We start from the raw sequence: 17,696 nt of genomic DNA, 5'->3' as shown, positions 1-17,696 counted from the left end.
CGCCAAACAACTGAAGTGTGAAAGAAGCCTTAGACTCACCTTCCATAATACCAATGGAAGGGTTGTCTTCATGCTTTATTACAGCATATGGATGGCATAGATGGGCATCCCCTACTTGTTGTATCTCTATTGGCCACACCAAATGGCGACTGCTGAAAAAGAGTAGCTCCCAATTTGGCTGACTTGCCATGGCTATACATTACATGACTTCTCATCTATTTAAAGGGAACCTGTCTGCCGGATTTACTCCTTTATTCAACCACCAGCACTACACTGTGTTCCAAATTATTATGCACAAAGAGTTTAGGAGTGATAAGGTTAGAATTTTTTTGTTTGTCATTTAAACTCATTGATGGTGATGTGTGTCAGGGCTCTTTATATCACTGAAAGCAATTGCAGATACCTGTGCACATTAGTTTGGCAGGTGTGCCCAAATAAAGGCAAGACTAGGCTGTTCCACATTATTAAGCAGCCTACATTTTTTGCCAAAATGGGAAGAAAAAGGATGTGTCGGCTGCTGAGAAGCAACAAATTGTGGAGTATTTAGGTTAAGGCATGACTACAATCAACATTGCCAAGACACTTCATCGTGATCATAGCACAATCAAGAAGTATGTAGCTGATTCCCAGCACACACGTGGGCGTACTGATAAGGAAAAATTGAGGACTCTTTCCAACAGGCAATTGCATAAGGTTAAAAGAGCAGCTGCAAAAATGCCTTGTCATAGCAGCAGACAAGTTTTTGAAGCTGCTGGTGCCTCCAACGTCCCCAGAACAAGATGCAGGGTCCTTCAGAGGTTTGCAGCTGTGCGTAAGCCATCCTGTCGACCACCTCTATCCACTGCACACAAGCAAAAACGGCTCCAGTGGGCCAAACGATACATGAAGACTGACTTCCAAACTGTTTTGTTCACCGATGAGTGCCGTGCAACGCTCGATGGTCCAGATGGATGGAGTGGAGGATGGCTGGTTGATGGACACCCCATGAAAACACGGCTAAGGCGCCAACAAGGAGGAGGTGGAGTAATGTTTTGGGCTGGAATCATGGGGAGAGAGATTGTCGGCCCCTTTATGATCCCTGAAGGGGTAAAGATGAACTCCATAATCTATGTGGAGTTTCTAAAACAACACTTCCTGCCATGGTTCAAGGGGAAGAACCGTGCTTTCCGCAGCAAGATCATTTTCATGCATGATAATGCACCGTCTCATGCTGCAAAAAACATCTGCATCTCTGGCTGCTATGGGCATAAAAGAGGACAAACTTATGGTGTGGCCACCATCTTCCCCTGACCTCAACCCCATTGAGAACCTCTGGAGCATCATCAAAAGGAGTGTCTATGATGGCGGGAGGCAGTTCACATCTAAGCAACAGCTCTGGGAGGGTATTCTGTCCACATGCAAAACAACTGAAGCAGAAACCATCCAAAAACTGACAAATTCAATGGACGAGAGAGTTCAGAAGCTTCTTTCGAACAAGGGGTCCTATGTGCAAATGTAACATCACCTAGAATAAAGTTTTCACTTGAAAACTGTTTGCTTTCATTTTGTAATAAGCTGATAATGCTTATAACTTCACAATTGATCATTTTTTGTTCAAAATAAAAAAAAGGTTGAAAACTCTGCTGTGCATAATAATTTGGAACATGCATTTTGAGTGTTTATTTTTTTTAAAAAGATACTGTTTTCATAGGCAGTTTGTTCCAAAACATTGCAATTATACTAGAATAGTAGATGACTGGAAAATAACAATGACTGCAATTCAGATAGGTAATTTAGAGAAAATATGAGGAAATATTATTTGCATAATAATTTGGAACACAGTGTATATCTGCCTCCTAGGAAGCTTTCCTAGCATGTTATTATAGACAAAGCAATCTTACAAAAACAATTGCTTAAAGGGAACCTGTCAAATCTAACTAGTTTAATGTAGGTATCTTTTTAAAAAGTTATTTTAACTTGCTGCTTGGTTTATGCTAATGAGACAGGACTAGTCCAGTGGGCGCAGCTTCCCTGAAATTTATCCTGTCTCGGATCCTTTCATTAGGTCCCCCTGGTTATGGTGGACAATCTCTATTATTGTAGGACTGACCCTACATCAGACGTTTGTGTGACAGTTCCAGGAGTCCTACCGTGACACGCATTACTAGTCTGGAGAAGTAATACATACTAGTCCTACCTAATCAACATACAGTATATAGAGCAGCAGCTTAAAAGTTCTTTTTTAAAAGAGCAGTTTTTGTGTGCAAAATAAGACTATTACAACACAATATTCTCCATATACAGTACAACTATGTTGTATGGAACAGTTAGCATCTTGCAGCATAGCTAAAGTATCTTGGCTAGGCACCACGGTGGTGCTGGAACAGAGTCGTTGAATCTGCTGTAATTACACCTATATTCTATAAGCCAGCAACTCACAATCTGCTCATAATTTCTGCACCCCTAAAGTAAAATAAGTTACTTGCATTTTTTTCGGAAATACACAGCATAAAAAAATCACCAAAAACTCATCGTGAAAACGTAGCCTTACTGTGACCAGACAGTGGCCTTGTATCCAACAGAGATTTTCAGTGCTGGCAGGAGGGACTTGTGGAATTACATTATATACACTATGTGATGCTATTAAAGCAAATGTCCACTACTATGATAAAGCCTATTCAAATTAACAGGCTAACCTGCAGTACCCAGAAGTGGTCCACTAAATTGTGTGAAAGAGCAAAAGTGTTCTGTTCCATCCCTGGCTTACATTCAGCCTTTGGCGGAGCTTTTGATAGCTGATTGGTGGAGTTGCCCGCGGCAGAACCCTACCGATCTGATATTGATGACCTGAGTGTTGAGGGTACTGAGAGTCGGACCCCACCAATCTGATATTGATGACCTGAGTGTTGAGGGTACTGAGAGTCTGACCCCACCAATCTGATATTGATGACCTGAGTGTTGAGGGTGCTGAGAGTCGGACCCCCACCAATCTGACATTGATGACCTGATTGGTGAGGGTACTGAGAGTCGGATCTCCACCGATCTGATATTGATGACCTATCTTAAAAATAAGTAATAAATGTCATAGTAATGTAGGAGGCAGATGCAATTTTGTTGATGAATTAAAACCATGTTCTTGTTTCTGAAAACCCCTCTCCCCTGGGTTTAGTCAATTTTAAAACAAACTGTGCTTTACTTGTCCTCCCCAGATCCGGCACTGAGTCTTCATTCTGGGCTACCTTCCTGCAATTTTATAATACAGATGTTACCCTTTAATGATAAAGAAACTGATCCACCTCACTAGTGTACATAGCACCAACCGAATAGTGACAGTAAGTTTGTGAGGGCTTAGTGACCATTGTTTGCAAAAGCTCTAGAATGCTATGGAATAACAGACAAACGCTCACCTTACAGGTCCCTGCCCCTCGCATGCTACCACCAGCTCATGCCAAGAAAATACATCACACAAAGATGATGTATATGAATGAATGAATGATAACACTTCCTTTCCGATGTACTGTATATGCTTAGTGCTTCGGATGAATTGCATTTGGATCCTTTCCATTTGTACAGGAAGAACTTCAGTCCTGTAAGACCTGGAAATGGACACAATGAGCTTTCAGGATGTATATGGCAGCTGGTTACGTCAGGCAAAAAAGAGTAAAGTTGCAGAAAAGTGCCTGTACACTGTCCTTATGTGAACTGCCCATCTACCTGTGTGCAATAGCCCTCTAAACAGGAGCACAGCTGGCCTATTTTTTCATTTCACTGTTGCATTCATCATCCATTTTTCAATGCAGCATATGTATATGCCTTCTAAATAAATATCAGTTAATTAGAGACCAATTAATCCCCTAAATCTTTCAAATGGTCCAATTTTGGCATGTTCCTGCCATGGCTGAAAGCTGAGGGGATAATTAGAAGCCTTGCATGTATTTTGATGTACAAAGGATTCTCAGTGCAAGAACAAATTAAGAGCTCTTTTCTGTCTAGACCAGCCAAGAGTAAGATTTCTATTAATCATATCCTGAATTGCTCTTTGTGCTTGCAATATGTGCTTGAATAGAGTAAAAAAAAAATCTACTCTGTGAGGAAGATGCTGAAAATGGAAAAAATAACCATCATAGCAAATAAGATTGTGGAGAGGGGATTGAAAAGAATATACCATAGGCTTACCTTTATTTTGCTTTATATATTTTACAAGATGATACAGTAACATTAAAGGGTTATTATCTCTTAAAGATATATTTTGTTGCTATGATATGCCATCAGTGCAACAAAAAGGATTTATCACACTTACAAACCAACGCAACAGTCACAGATAACTCCTCCAAACTCCTCATATAACCATCAAAACATCTCTCCTCCTAGCCATGCAGCATAAGCTAGCTCTGACAATGTGTTTCAATCACGACCCAGATTATAAAGGGAATAGGAGTGGTTAATCAAGCTCAGCTGAGAGCTCAGACTCCCAGAGCTCCAAACATGGCCGATTAATTTTTTTTTAGTTTCACAAGGGTAACAGGAGAAATTGGACCCCAAAAGTTGTTGTGCAATTTCTCCTTAGTACGCTGATACTGCATATGTGGGAGAAACAGTTAGGGCACATGTAGGGGCTCGGAAGGGAAGGAGTGATGTTTTGGAATGCAGACTTTTGATGGAATGTCTGTCATGCCACGTTTGAAGACCCCCTGATATGCCTAAACATTAGAAATGCCCCACAAATGACTTCATTTTTGAACTGATCTGTTTCCTGGTATGTGAATTTTATAATCTAGTGACATACGTAAGTTGTGTACAGTGCATAAGGTTGGTATACGTGAATTGTGTAGTGTTCTTCAGGTTGGCTATTGTGAGTCTTGTAGTGTACGTCAGGTTGGCATACGTGAGTTGTGTAGTGTTCATCAGGTTGGCATACATGAGTTGTGAAAGTCAGAAATGAATTTAACAGCCCATGGATGTGTGGTACAGTCTGAAGCATTCTTTTGTCCTTGTGAATCTCCCTTCGGTAACACACTTGGCACCTCTTTTGTGACCTTCATTTTTTGGGATTTGGGGGACCTCCCCCTGAGAGGCCTGGTATGATACGAGCACCATCAGTTCCGGATGTACTGGGGCCCACTCCTTCCTGATCTCCAAAGATTAGGGCCTTTCGAAATAGTGGTGTTATACAAAACGTCAACACTCCAATATTGCCGAAGTTCTGGATTCTTCAGTAGCCCCATGTGAAGGACCAGGCCCCAAAACGTCATACTTTCTGCTGCATATACAGGAGTCCAGTTAGAAAATGATGATGGGCTGTTTTGTGACAAAAATTGCTAGGAGAACATATTTGTTTGACCAACCATGAGATTTACAAAATCCTCAGAGAAAAACTTTGAAAAAGTCTATTTCTGTGATGCTGGTGGTGTCAAATTTGATTCCTGATTCCACCACAAAATCAGCAATTAGTGGCTCATAGTTTTTTCTGGGGTAGGGGGGTGAGATCCATACAGGGTCAGAAATGGTGGGCGCTGGTGACAGGTTTCTGTCCTGGGGTATCTACGTGGTGGTTCAGTATTACTAAAGGAAGAGTATGAGGAGGAAAAATAAAGGAAGGTGGAATCCTCTCCCTCACTGTCAGTGTCGGAGGAAATTAAATGTATGCCTCCTCTGCTGAATACAGGGTTTGGGACGAGCAGGACATTTTTTAACTTATGTGATGTTTGTGTGAGTGCCAAATTTTATTTGTGTGTGTGTTTGTGCGTGGTGTAAACTTTTTTCTTTTTACTAAATAAAAAAAAGAAGCAACTGAAGACAGTCAGTGATGTGCATCAGTAATCAGCACTCGACAGCTATAGGATGGATGCACGGATGTGGTGCAAAAAGGGGATAAAAAAACTAGACAGGAAAAAAGTCCTTGCCAAAAATGAGCGCTGGTGGTAATCAGTGGTGTACGTCTAATCAGCTGCTCAGCGACTGTAGGACGCACACACGGAGTGGTGCAAAGAGGGGGATAGTTACTTAAAAAAAAGTTGTGGAAAACAGCGAACAAGAGTGCGGATCAGTGATGTATGTCACTGATCAAAGCTTGGCAGCTGCTGACTGCACACACAGAGGTGGTGCAAAGGAGAGGTGGAGAAAAATGGACAGGGAAAAAAAAGTCCTGGAAAACAGCGAGCAGGGATGTTGATCAGTGATTTGCATTACTGATCAGTGCTCGGCCACTGCAGGATGTACAAAAAAGAAAAAAACTGCCAAAAATCAAGTGATCAAGTACTGATCAGCGACGAGGGGGGCTGGGGAGGGGAAACAGGAGTACAAGGGGGGAAAGGGAGGAGAGGGGGGTTGGGGTGGATGAGGAGAGATCAGGCAAGGATCAGGGATCATGAACTCTTCTTACTACTTCCTTCAGCAGGAACAGGAGAACAGGCAGCAGCAGGCTCTATGATGTCACAGACTTCTGTCGCATCACAAGGCCCAGCACAGTGCACAGATGGACAGAGTCACCGCCCTGACCATCCTCTGTCTAGCTTCGGACTTGTACAGGGTGATCTCTTACTGGTCACAGCGCATCTGTTCGCTCTGATTGGTGTGTGTCATCGTCGATCGCACCAATCAGTGCTGACCCTGGTGATCCTGGCATTGCTAGACACCAGCCTATGATCGGTGCTCTTTCAGCACCGATCCTAGGATGGACATCAGTATTTCAGGCAATCTGATTGCGTGAAACACTGAGAAGCGCTGCGATTGGCTGTTCAGAATTGAACAGACAATCACAGTGATCGTAGTTGTGGGGAGGCGTTGACTCCATGTACCCAGCTCCATGATGGCACCAGAATTTTAATGGTATCACCGCGACTGCGGTTTGGTGCTGCATTAAAGATATGATGTATCCATATGTCCAAGGTCAATAAGTACCAGGTGACCTGGATGTGTGGATACGACTAAGGTCGGAAAGGGGTTATTTTATATCTACAAAAGTGGAAATGCAGCAAAAATAGTAATGTGCAGAAAATGCAAAAGAAAATATAATATTAAAAATGTGACTAAATTAAGGTACAAAAATGATAATCATCAGATAGACTGATTGCCCTAACAAGTGTAGCATAAAGTGGCATGTAAAAGTTTGGGCACCCCTGGTCAAAATTAAGATGAAATGGTGTCTAAAAAGGTTAATAGTCACACTGGCGCTCACCCTAAATCTGCCAATCCTCAGCTGCTGGAATCAACCAGGGTAGTGCCGCCCTGTATATCAATATACAACTGTTATATCCAATAGATACCGCGCTTGATGATACATAAAAAGAGAGAACTAGAATGGGGTATTTAAGAAACAAATAGCCCAAAGAGACCCCAAGTGTATTCCAAGTGATGTAATACCACTACAGCCAGTAACAAACAATCAATCCATCAAAAACCCCTAAACTGTCCACATAGTGTGCTTAAATTCATAACAGATGCCAATATCCATCAGCTTACCTCTATTATGATGGATGGCTGATAGGCTCCTCCTACTAGTGACGTCACTAGTAGGAGGAGCCTATCGGCCATCTTTTTTGTTTCACGTGGTATCCAGGGAACGCTACCGGCTGGAGCTTCCCTGGACTAGTACTGCGTTCTATCACCCGATACAGACAGCGTCGCAGCCCCGGGTGCATACACCAGGCAGGTGAACAGGCATCCAGCACTGCCCCAAATACAGCAACATCCATCATAATAGAGGTAAGCTGATGGATATTGGCACCTGTTATGAATTTAAGCACACTATGTGGACAGTTTAGGGGTTTTTGATGGATTGATTGTTTGTTACTGGCTGTAGTGGTATTACATCACTTGGAATACACTTGGGGTCTCTTTGGGCTATTTGTTTCTTAAATTGTTTCTAGTTCTCTCTTTTTATGTATCCTCAAGCGCGGTATCTATTGGTTATAACAGGTGTCTAAAAAGGCTAAAGTTAAAGATATCACACATTTCCTTTATATTTTAGGCAAAAAGAAAAAAATATATTGTCATTTATTACATTTTAAAAATTACAAAAAGGAAAATGGACTGTTGCAAAAGTTGGGGCACCCTTGGAAATGTGTGTGCTCAGATCACTTTTACCAAGGTTTAAGACCTTAATTAGCCTGTTAGGGTTATAACTTGTTCACTATCATCATTAGGAAAGACAATGTGATGCAAATTTCACAGCTTTATAAAAACCCAGCCTCCTCTAACCTTGTGCCAAAAACAGCAGCCATATGTTCTTCTAAGTAGCTTAGCTCTCTTGAAATGAAAATGTTGGAGGCCCACAAAGCAGTAGAAGGCTATAAGACGATAGCAAAGCGCTTTCAAGTTTCCCTTTCCTCAGTTTGAAATGTAATTAGGAAATGGCAATTACCAGGAACAATGAAGGTCAAGATAAGGTCTGGAAGACCAAGCAAAATGTCAGTGAGAGTTGCTCGTAGGATTGCTAGAGAGGCAAATCAGAACCCCCACTTGACTGCAAAAGACCTTCTGAAAGATCTATCAGACTTTGAAGTTGTGGTACATTGCTCTACTGTTCAGAAACACCTACACAAATATGGTCTTCATGGTAGAGCCAGAAGAAAACAAACAAAAAAAAAGAGCATGGACCGTACCTCCAAAAATCATACATTGATCTAATGCTGCTAGGCAAAAATATAAATAACTGAACATGAGGTTCTTAGTTTATCATTCTCATCAGACTGTAAGAAGCGCACTGCCACTTCACAGCGAATCTCTTAGTGGGTCCCTATCGCTGGGCGGTGCTCATAGCAATCCGGCAGTAACAACCACAGAGGTCTGCTGGAGACTTCTGGTAGTCATGCCAACCCATTGGTAACCCGCAATCATGTGGGGTCACCAATGGGCAGGAATTCCAGCGTGCTCTTAACTGTTGTGGGCACACGTCATCTGTACAGATCAGCTGTCATGTGCCCAGAAAGGTGTGGGCTCAGCGCCGGAGCCCACATCAAACAGGGGGGAGTTTGACATCGGCGCACTATTACGCCCGACGTCAGAAAGGGGTTAAAGAGAAACTGTCAGCAGGATTGTGTTGAGTAACCTACACAAAGTGTCAGGTTTGAACTTTTATACTGATTAAAATGATACTTTGGGTGATGAAATCTGTCTTGTGGTTCTTTTTTAATCTTTATTTTCAGTTTTGAGTTAATGATATGCTCGTGCTCCGGGGCACAGGCTGTAGGGGGGTCTTCATGTGGTGCTCTGATTAGGTATTCAGGTGTATGGCTTCTGACAGGTCACTGATCCCTCACTGACCTGCCCCCTAGATTACATAATGAATATTATAAATATATATTGAAAAAAAATCCCTTAGGCTGAGCCTGCACTGCAGCATGATCGCATCTATAAATTGTCTTTAATTCTTTTCTTTGATGGTATCCATAAATTACTAAAAAAATCTGCTACTACGCAGGCGCCGGCGGTGCCATCCTGCTAGAGATAAAATTACCTCCTCCAAGATTGCGACCTTAGACCTCCAGTCAGGGGACTCTCACAGAGGACTCAAATTTCCTAATTTGCATGTAGGAGATTTGTTCAGATCTCATCCACTTGGATGCTACTGCATTCTGCTCCAAATTTTACAGATGCATTTTCTGGCAATTGTGAAATGTGTCAACAAACTCTAAAAGTTAGCTTTGTGACAGGTACATTCTAGTTATTCTTCTGCATTCCATGTATGTACATCAACAAATTATATTGTTGCATTGTGTTAGCCAGAAAAATCTATGTGAATACTTTTAGACCCAATGATGACAAAAGTATTCCATTTATTTAAGCATGGCACTAGGAAAAATGTACTTCTTTGCTGCATTTTAAATGTTGCACACTAGGTGGCAGTATGGTACAAAGCACATTAATACCTGCTTTTGCTATTTGTACTTAGTTCATTTGAAATTAGTCCGATATTTTGAGGGACAGAGATTAGAAAAACAATGATTACAAAAAACTGTGAAGCAGATGTAATTATAGTATAACTAGTATATTCAAATTACATTAGCTTTGCCAAAGCATGTGCACAGTTGAGAATAAGAATCAGGGGTGGATTAAGGGTAGCCAGGGCCCCGGGCTGTTCAGACACTGTGGGCCCCCCCGGTCATGTGACGGGGGTCATGTGACGGGGGGGGGGGGGGGGTCATGTGACGGGGGGGGGGGGGTCATGTGACGGGGGGGGGGGGGTGTCATATTATACCCGAACCAGATTATTCCAGAAAAATGGCCGGGCCCTACTCTACTGTAACCTATTAAATATTTGTTAAAATCTGCAATACAATTTAGGTATATTTTGACCAATAATATCACATACAAGGAACAAATACCACCGCTCCATGACCAGACCACAAATTACAAACACAGTGATCGAATAATATCACATACAAGGAACAAATACCACCGCACCATGTCAAGACCACATATTACCACCACTTGGTGACCAAATAGCACATTCAAGGGACAAATACCACACCATTTCCAGACCACATATTACCACCACATAGTGACTGAATACTACAATACTGATCAGTAATAATTAAAAAAAACCCACAATACTATCACCATAAGTGCCAGTATTCACAGGAGATCTATACTTAGTATGCAGTGTCTGTGTAGAGGTAATACAGAGATCACTGGTGACATTATACACAGGAGCTCTGTATATAGTGTATAGGTAATACAGTGATCACTGGTGACATTGTACATAGGAGCTCTGTATATAGTATAGTGTCAATGTATAGGTAACACTGACTCACCAATGACGTCTCTAGGTGAAGTCCTTCATCTTTCATCCAGCACAGACCGCCATCATTTCTTCCAGCCAGGACTCGTTTCTGCAGGAAATAACAGTTATCTCGAGCTCTGCTTGCAGAACACATTACTTAATTTTTCACAACTTCTACATTACACATGGAGAAAAAAAGGCGATATAGAGTCACTCTGCACAGTAACAGGACCGCCCCCCCATTTAAAACAGTATACTCAAAAAATAAAATAAATACATCACTGCAGTAATAATATCCCTTAATTAGCCCCTATGGTAATAATATTCCCCACCCTGGCCCCATGTATCTAATTCCTGGCCCCAGCCATATGTTCTCCCATCCTGCACTCATGAGTATCCATTCTACCCCATGTGATCTCCCCATCCTGCCCCATCTGTCTCCATCGTATCCATCCTGCCCCATGATCCAATCCTGCCCCATGTCTTTCATTCTGCCCCGTGTCTACATTCTGCCCATGCCTCCAGTCCTGCCCCCAGTGTGTCCAGCAATCTGCCCCAGTGTGTCCAGCATATTACCCCCAGTGTGTCCAGCAATCTGCCCCAGTATGTCCAGCATATTGCCCCAGTAACCAGCAATCTGCCCCAGTGTGTCCAGCATTGCCCCCAGACAGTGTCTCCAGCAATCTGCCCCAGTGTCTGACTCCAGCATATTGCCCCCAGACAGTGTGTTCAACAATCTGCCCCAGTATGTCCAGCATATTGCCCCAGTGTGTCCAGCATATTACCACCAGTGTGTCCTGCAATCTGCCCCAGTATGTCCAATTGTCCAGCATTGCCCCCAGTGTGTCCAGCAATCTGCCCCATTGTCTCCAGCATATTACCCCCAGTGTGTCCAGCAATCTGCCCCAGTATGTCCAGCAATCTGCCCCAGTGTCTCTAGCATTGCCCCAGTGTCTCCAGCAATCTGCCCCAGTGTGTCCTCCAGCATTGCCCCAGTGTGTCCAGCAATCTGCCCCAGTGTGTCCTCGAGCATTGCCCCAGTGTGTCCAGCAATCTGCCCCAGTGTCTCCAGCATTGCCCGTGTCTCCAGCATTGCCCCAGTGTCTCCAGCATTGCCCCAGTGTCTCCAGCAATCTGCCCCAGTGTCTACAGCAATCTGCCCCAGTGTCTACAGCAATCTGCCCCAGTGTCTACAGCAATCTGCCCCACTGTTTACAGCAATCTGCCCCAGTGTCTACAGCAATCTGACCCAGTGTCTCCAGCATTGCCCCAGTGTCTCCAGCAATCTGCCCCAGTGTCTACAGCATTGCCCCCAGTGTCTACAGCAATCTGCCCCAGTGTCTACAGCAATCTGCCCCAGTGTCTCCAGCAATCTGCCCCAGTGTCTCCAGCAATCTGCCCCAGTGTCTCCAGCATTGCCCCCAGTGTCTACAGCAATCTGCCCCAGTGTCTACAGCAATCTGCCCCCATGTCTAAAGCAATCTGCCCCAGTGTCTCCAGCATTGCCCGTGTCTCCAGCATTGCCCCAGTGTCTCCAGCATTGCCCCAGTGTCTCCAGCAATCTGCCCCAGTGTCTACAGCAATCTGCCCCAGTGTCTACAGCAATCTGCCCCAGTGTTTACAGCAATCTGCCCCAGTGTCTACAGCAATCTGACCCAGTGTCTCCAGCATTGCCCCAGTGTCTCCAGCAATCTGCCCCAGTGTCTACAGCATTGCCCCCAGTGTTGTGAATTTACCTTTTGGCTCCCTCTAGTGGCTACTAGTGATTTGACTCTGGGTATGTCATTCATCCCTTGTATGCTCACCTGGGTCGTTAGGTCAGGGGTGTTGCTATATAAGCTCCCTGGACCTTCAGTTCAATGCCTGGCAACGTTGATATCAGAGCTAATCTGTAGTGCTCTTGTCTACTGATCCTGGTTCCTGTTTGATTAAGCTAAGTCCGCTTTCTTGCTTTTTGCTATTTTGTTTTTGTTTGCATTTCTGTCCAGCTTGTATATAATCTGTATCCTGACCTTGCTGGAAGCTCTAGGGTGGCTGGTGTTCTCCCCCCGGGCCGTTAGACGGTTCGGGGGTTCTTGAATCTCCAGTGTGGATTTTTGATAGGGTTTTTGTTGACCATATAAGTTATCTTACTACATTCTGCTATTAGTAAGTGGGCCTCTCTTTGCTAAACCTAGTTCATCCCTGTGTTTGTCATTTCCTCTTACCTCACCGTTATTATTTGTGGGGGGCTTGTATCTTACTTTTGGGGTCCTTTCTCTGGAGGCAAGAGAGGTCTTTGTTTTCCTCTTCTAGGGGTAGTTAGCTCTCCGGCTGGCGCGAGACATATAGCGACCAACGTAGGCATGTTCCCCGGCTACTTCTAGTGTTGGCGTTAGGAGTAGATATATGGTCAACCCAGTTACCACTGCCCTATGAGCTGGATTTTTGTACTTCGCAGACTTGCTGATATTTCTGAGACCCTCGCCATTGGGGTCATAACACCCCAGTGTCTACAGCAATCTGCCCCAGTGTCTACAGCAATCTGCCCCAGTGTCTACAGCAATCTGCCCCAGTGTCTCCAGCAATCTGCCCCAGTGTCTCCAGCATTGCCCCCAGTGTCTACAGCAATCTGCCCCAGTGTCTACAGCAATCTGCCCCCGTGTCTAAAGCAATCTGCCCCAGTGTCTCCATCATTGCCCCAGTGTCTCCAGCATTGCCCCAGTGTCTCCAGCAATCTGCCCCAGTGTCTCCAGCATTGCCCCCAGTGTGTCCAGCAATCTTCCCCAGTGTCTCCAGCATTGCCCCAGTGTCTCCAGCATTGCCCCAGTGTCTCCAGCAATCTGCCCCAGTGTCTCCAGCAATCTGCCCCAGTGTCTCCAGCAATCTGCCCCAGTGTCTCCAGCAATCTGCCCCAGTATCTCCAGCATTGCCCCAGTGTCTCCAGCATCGCCCCAGTGTCTCCAGCAATCTGCCCTAGTGTCTCCAGCATTGCCCCAGTGTCTACAGCATTGCCCCCAATGTGTCCACAGTCCACCGTTAGCTTATAAAAAAAAAAAACGAAAAAAAAAACAAAAAACAGTCTCCTCACCTTACCAGCGCTCCACGCGGCGAGCTCCCTCCAGCAGCGCACACTCGCCGGCGACTGACAATGACGTCAGACGCCGGCGATGTGTGAGCTGCGGCCGACTTCAGCTGCCAGCCTCCAATTGGCTGGTTGGCGGCTGTTGTTAACTATTGAGGTGCGGGTGCACGCGCGCGCACGCACGCACGTCAATAGGAAAGCGCCGCAGCGCCGGAAGGGGCCCGGTGAGCAGATGAGAAGGGGCCCGATGCGGACCCCCTCTCTCTGCCCACCGGGTCTGGCGGGCGGGGCACATAAATGCCGGCGGGCCGGGCATTCAGTCACACTCCGGCGGATTATCAGAGGGTCAATCTGCGGTGGCCCAGGGCCCCCCCAGGCCACTGGGCCCTGGGCTACCGCCCATATTGACCCTCTGATAATCCGCCCCTGAAATAGAATAAGAGAATAAGGATAGGGCCTGTGGGATGAAGGGAGGGGACTGTAGGAACAGCAGCATAACTACCCCGGTCGCAGGGGTCGCAGCTGCGACGGGGCCCGGAGTGCTTAGGGGCCCGCCCAGTCCAGCAGAGACTGGGCGGACCCGTAAGCACTCTGAGCTACAAAATGGGCCATCGGCCCTTTAAATCTTCTGTACAGGCCCTGGTGCGTGTGCACTTTCTCAGTGCATGCGCGATCACGGGTGGGACTGCGCTTGTCCCCGCAGCAGAGCCCCTCCACCGCAGAGAGCCGCACACCACAATTATGGCTGCCGCTGCTCTGTGCGCACAGGACCTGTGATGAGGTCACAGGAGGGGAGGAGTCAGGAGTCACATGATCAAGGGCCTCCGTGTATTGCAGGACTCTGCTGGTTGTCATGGTGCTGGACGAGGGTAAGCTTTTGTGTGGGGTCAGGGGTGGTTTGTGTGGATGTAGCAGAGCCATGTGTGTACGAGGTGTACAGAGCGGAAGCTGTGTGTGCAAGGTGTATGGAGCGGAGCTGGGTGTGTACGAGGTGTACGGAGCGGAGCCATGTGTACGAGGTGTATGGAGCGGAGCCATGTGTGTACGAGGTGTACAGAGCAGAGCCGTGTGTGTATGAGGTGTACAGAGCGGAACTGGGTGTGTGCAAGGTGTATGGAGCGGAGCCGTGTGTGTACGAGGTGTACGGAGCGGAGCTGGGTGTGTGCAAGGTGTATGGAGCGGAGCCGTGTGTACGAGGTGTACGGAGCGGAACTGGGTGTGTGCAAGGTGTATGGAGCTGAGCCGTGTGTGTACGAGGTGTACAGAGCGGAGCCGTGTGTGTACGAGGTGTACTGAGTGGAGCAGTGTGTGTACAAAGTGTACAGAGCAGAGCCATGTGTGTACGAGGTGTACAGAGCGGAACTGGGTGTGTGCAAGGTGTATGGAGCGGAGTCGTGCGTGTACGCAGTGTACAGAGCGGAGCTGGGGTGTGTACGGAGTGGAACTGGGTGTGTGCAAGGTGTATGGAGCTGAGCCGTGTGTGTATGAGGTGTACAGAGCGGAGCCGTGTGTGTACGAGGTGTACTGACTGGAGCCGTGTGTGTACGAGGTGTACTGAGTGGAGCCGTGTGTGTACGAAGTGTACAGAGCGGAGCCATGTGTGTACGAGGTGTACAGAGTGGAACTGGGTGTGAGCAAGGTGTATAGAGTGGAGCCATGTGTGTACTGGGTGTACGGAGCGGAGCTGGGTGTGTGCAAGGTGTATGGAGCGGAGCCATGTGTGTATGAGGTGTACGGAGCGGAACTGGGTGTGTGCAAGGTGTATGGAGCGGAGCCGTGTGTACGAGGTGTACGGAGCAGAGCTGGGTGTGTACGAGGTGTACGGAGTGGAGCCGTGTGTGCAAGGTGTATGGAGCGGAGTCGTGTGTGTCTATGAGGTGTATGGAGCGGAGCTGGGTGTGTGCAAGGTGCATGGAGCGGAGCCGTGTGTGTACAAGGTGTACAGAGCGGAGCCATGTGTGTACGAGGTGTACAGAGTGGAGCCGTGTGTGTATGAGGTGTAAGGAGCGGAGCTGGGTGTGTACGAGGTGTATGGATTGGAACCGTGTGCAAGGTGAATGGAGCGGAGTCGTGTGTGTCTATGAGGTGTATGAAGCGGAGACGCATGTGTACTAGGTATACGGAACAGAGCCGCATGTGTATGAGGTGTACAGAGCAGAGCCGCGTGTGTACAAGGTGTACGGAGCAGAGCCGTGTGTGTACAAGGTGTATGGAGTGGAGCCACGTGTGTATGAGGTGTACGGAGTGGAGCCGTGTGTGCAAGGTGCACGGAGCTCAGCCGCATGTGTAGGAGTAACTAGGTGTGGCCATTATACTGTACGCAATATGTGTGGCCATTATACAGTATGGAGCACTATGTGTGGCCATTATACAGTATAGAGCACCATGTGGGGCCATTATACAGTATGGAGCATCATGTGTGGCCATTATACAGTATGGAGCACTGTGTGGCCATTATACAGTATGGAGCACTATGTGTTTCCGTTATACAGTATGGAGCATCATATGGGGCCATTATACAGTATGGAGCATCATGTGGGGCCATTATACAGTATGGAGCATCATGTGTGGCCATTATACAATGTGGAGCATCATGTATGGCCATTATACAGTATGGAGCACTGTGTGGTCATTATACAGTATGGAGCATCATGTGGGGCCATTATACAGTATGGAGCATCATGTGGGGCCATTATACAGTATGGAGCATCATGTGTGGCCATTATACAGTGTGGAGCATCATGTGTGGCCATTATACAGTATGGAGCATCATGTGGGGCCATTATACAGTATGGAGCACTATGTGTGGCCATTATACTGTATGGAGCACTGTGTGGCCATTATTCAGTATGGAGCACTATGTGTGGCCATTATACAGTATGGAGCACTGTGTGGCCATAATACAGTATGGAGCATCATGTGTGACCATTATGCAATATGGAGCACTATGTGTGGCCATTATACAGTATGGAGCACTATGTGTGGTCATTATACAGTATGGAGCACTATGTGTGGCCATTATACTGTATGGAGCACTGTGTGGCCATTATACAGTATGGAGCACTGTGTGGCCATTATACAGTATGGAGCACTATGTGGCTATTATACTGTATGGAGCATTGTGTGTGGCCATTATACAGTATAGAGCACTGTGTGGCCATTATACAGTATGGAGCACTATGTGGCCATTATACAGTATGGAGCACTATGTCTGCCCATTATACAGTATGTTGCACTATGTGTGGCCATTATACAGTATGGAGCATCATGTGTGGCCATTATACAGTATGGAGCACTATGTGTGGCCGTTATACAGTATGGAGCATCATATGGGGCCATTATACAGTAAGGAGCATCATGTGGGGCCATTATACAGTATGGAGCATCATGTGTGGCCATTATACAATGTGGAGCATCATGTATGGCCATTATACAGTATGGAGCACTGTGCGGTCATTATACAGTATGGAGCATCATGTAGGGCCATTATACAGTATGGAGCATCATGTGGGGCCATTATACAGTATGGAGCATCATGTGGGGCCATTATACAGTATGTAGCATCATGTGTGGCCATTATACAATGTGGAGCATCATGTATGGTCATTATACAGTATGGAGCACCGTGTGGCCATTATACAGTATGGAGCATCATGTGGGGCCATTATACAGTATGGAGCATCATGTGGGGCCATTATACCGTATGGAGCATCATGTGTGGCCATTATACAGTGTGGATAATCATGTGTGGCCATTATACAGTATGGAGCACTATGTGTGGCCATTATACAGTATGGAGCACTATGTGTGGCCATTATACAGTGTGGAGCATCATGTGTGGCCATTATGCAGTGTGGAGCATCATGTGTGGCCATTATACAGTATGGAGCACTATGTGTGGCCATTATACTGTATGGAGCACTGTGTGGC

At 46.0% G+C, this 17,696-nt stretch overlaps 1 protein-coding gene across 2 annotated transcripts in view; it reads left to right on the top strand.

Moving 5' to 3' along the window:
- Positions 1-7,549: 7,549 nt before the first annotated feature.
- GDA (guanine deaminase) overlaps positions 7,550-17,696 on the top strand; it is a 216,219-nt gene continuing 206,072 nt past the window's right edge. Inside the window, exon 1 of one of the 2 annotated variants that reach the window (XM_077249047.1) lies at positions 7,550-7,683. The gene's annotated coding sequence lies outside the window, so the exon portion shown is untranslated. The remainder of the gene's footprint in view (positions 7,684-17,696) is intronic. The other variant, XM_077249048.1, reaches the window with a different exon arrangement.

This window comes from Ranitomeya variabilis, chromosome 1 (assembly GCF_051348905.1).
Source record: "Ranitomeya variabilis isolate aRanVar5 chromosome 1, aRanVar5.hap1, whole genome shotgun sequence".
Classification (NCBI taxonomy): domain Eukaryota; kingdom Metazoa; phylum Chordata; class Amphibia; order Anura; family Dendrobatidae; genus Ranitomeya; species Ranitomeya variabilis.
This window is presented reverse-complemented; position numbering and strand designations above follow the sequence as displayed.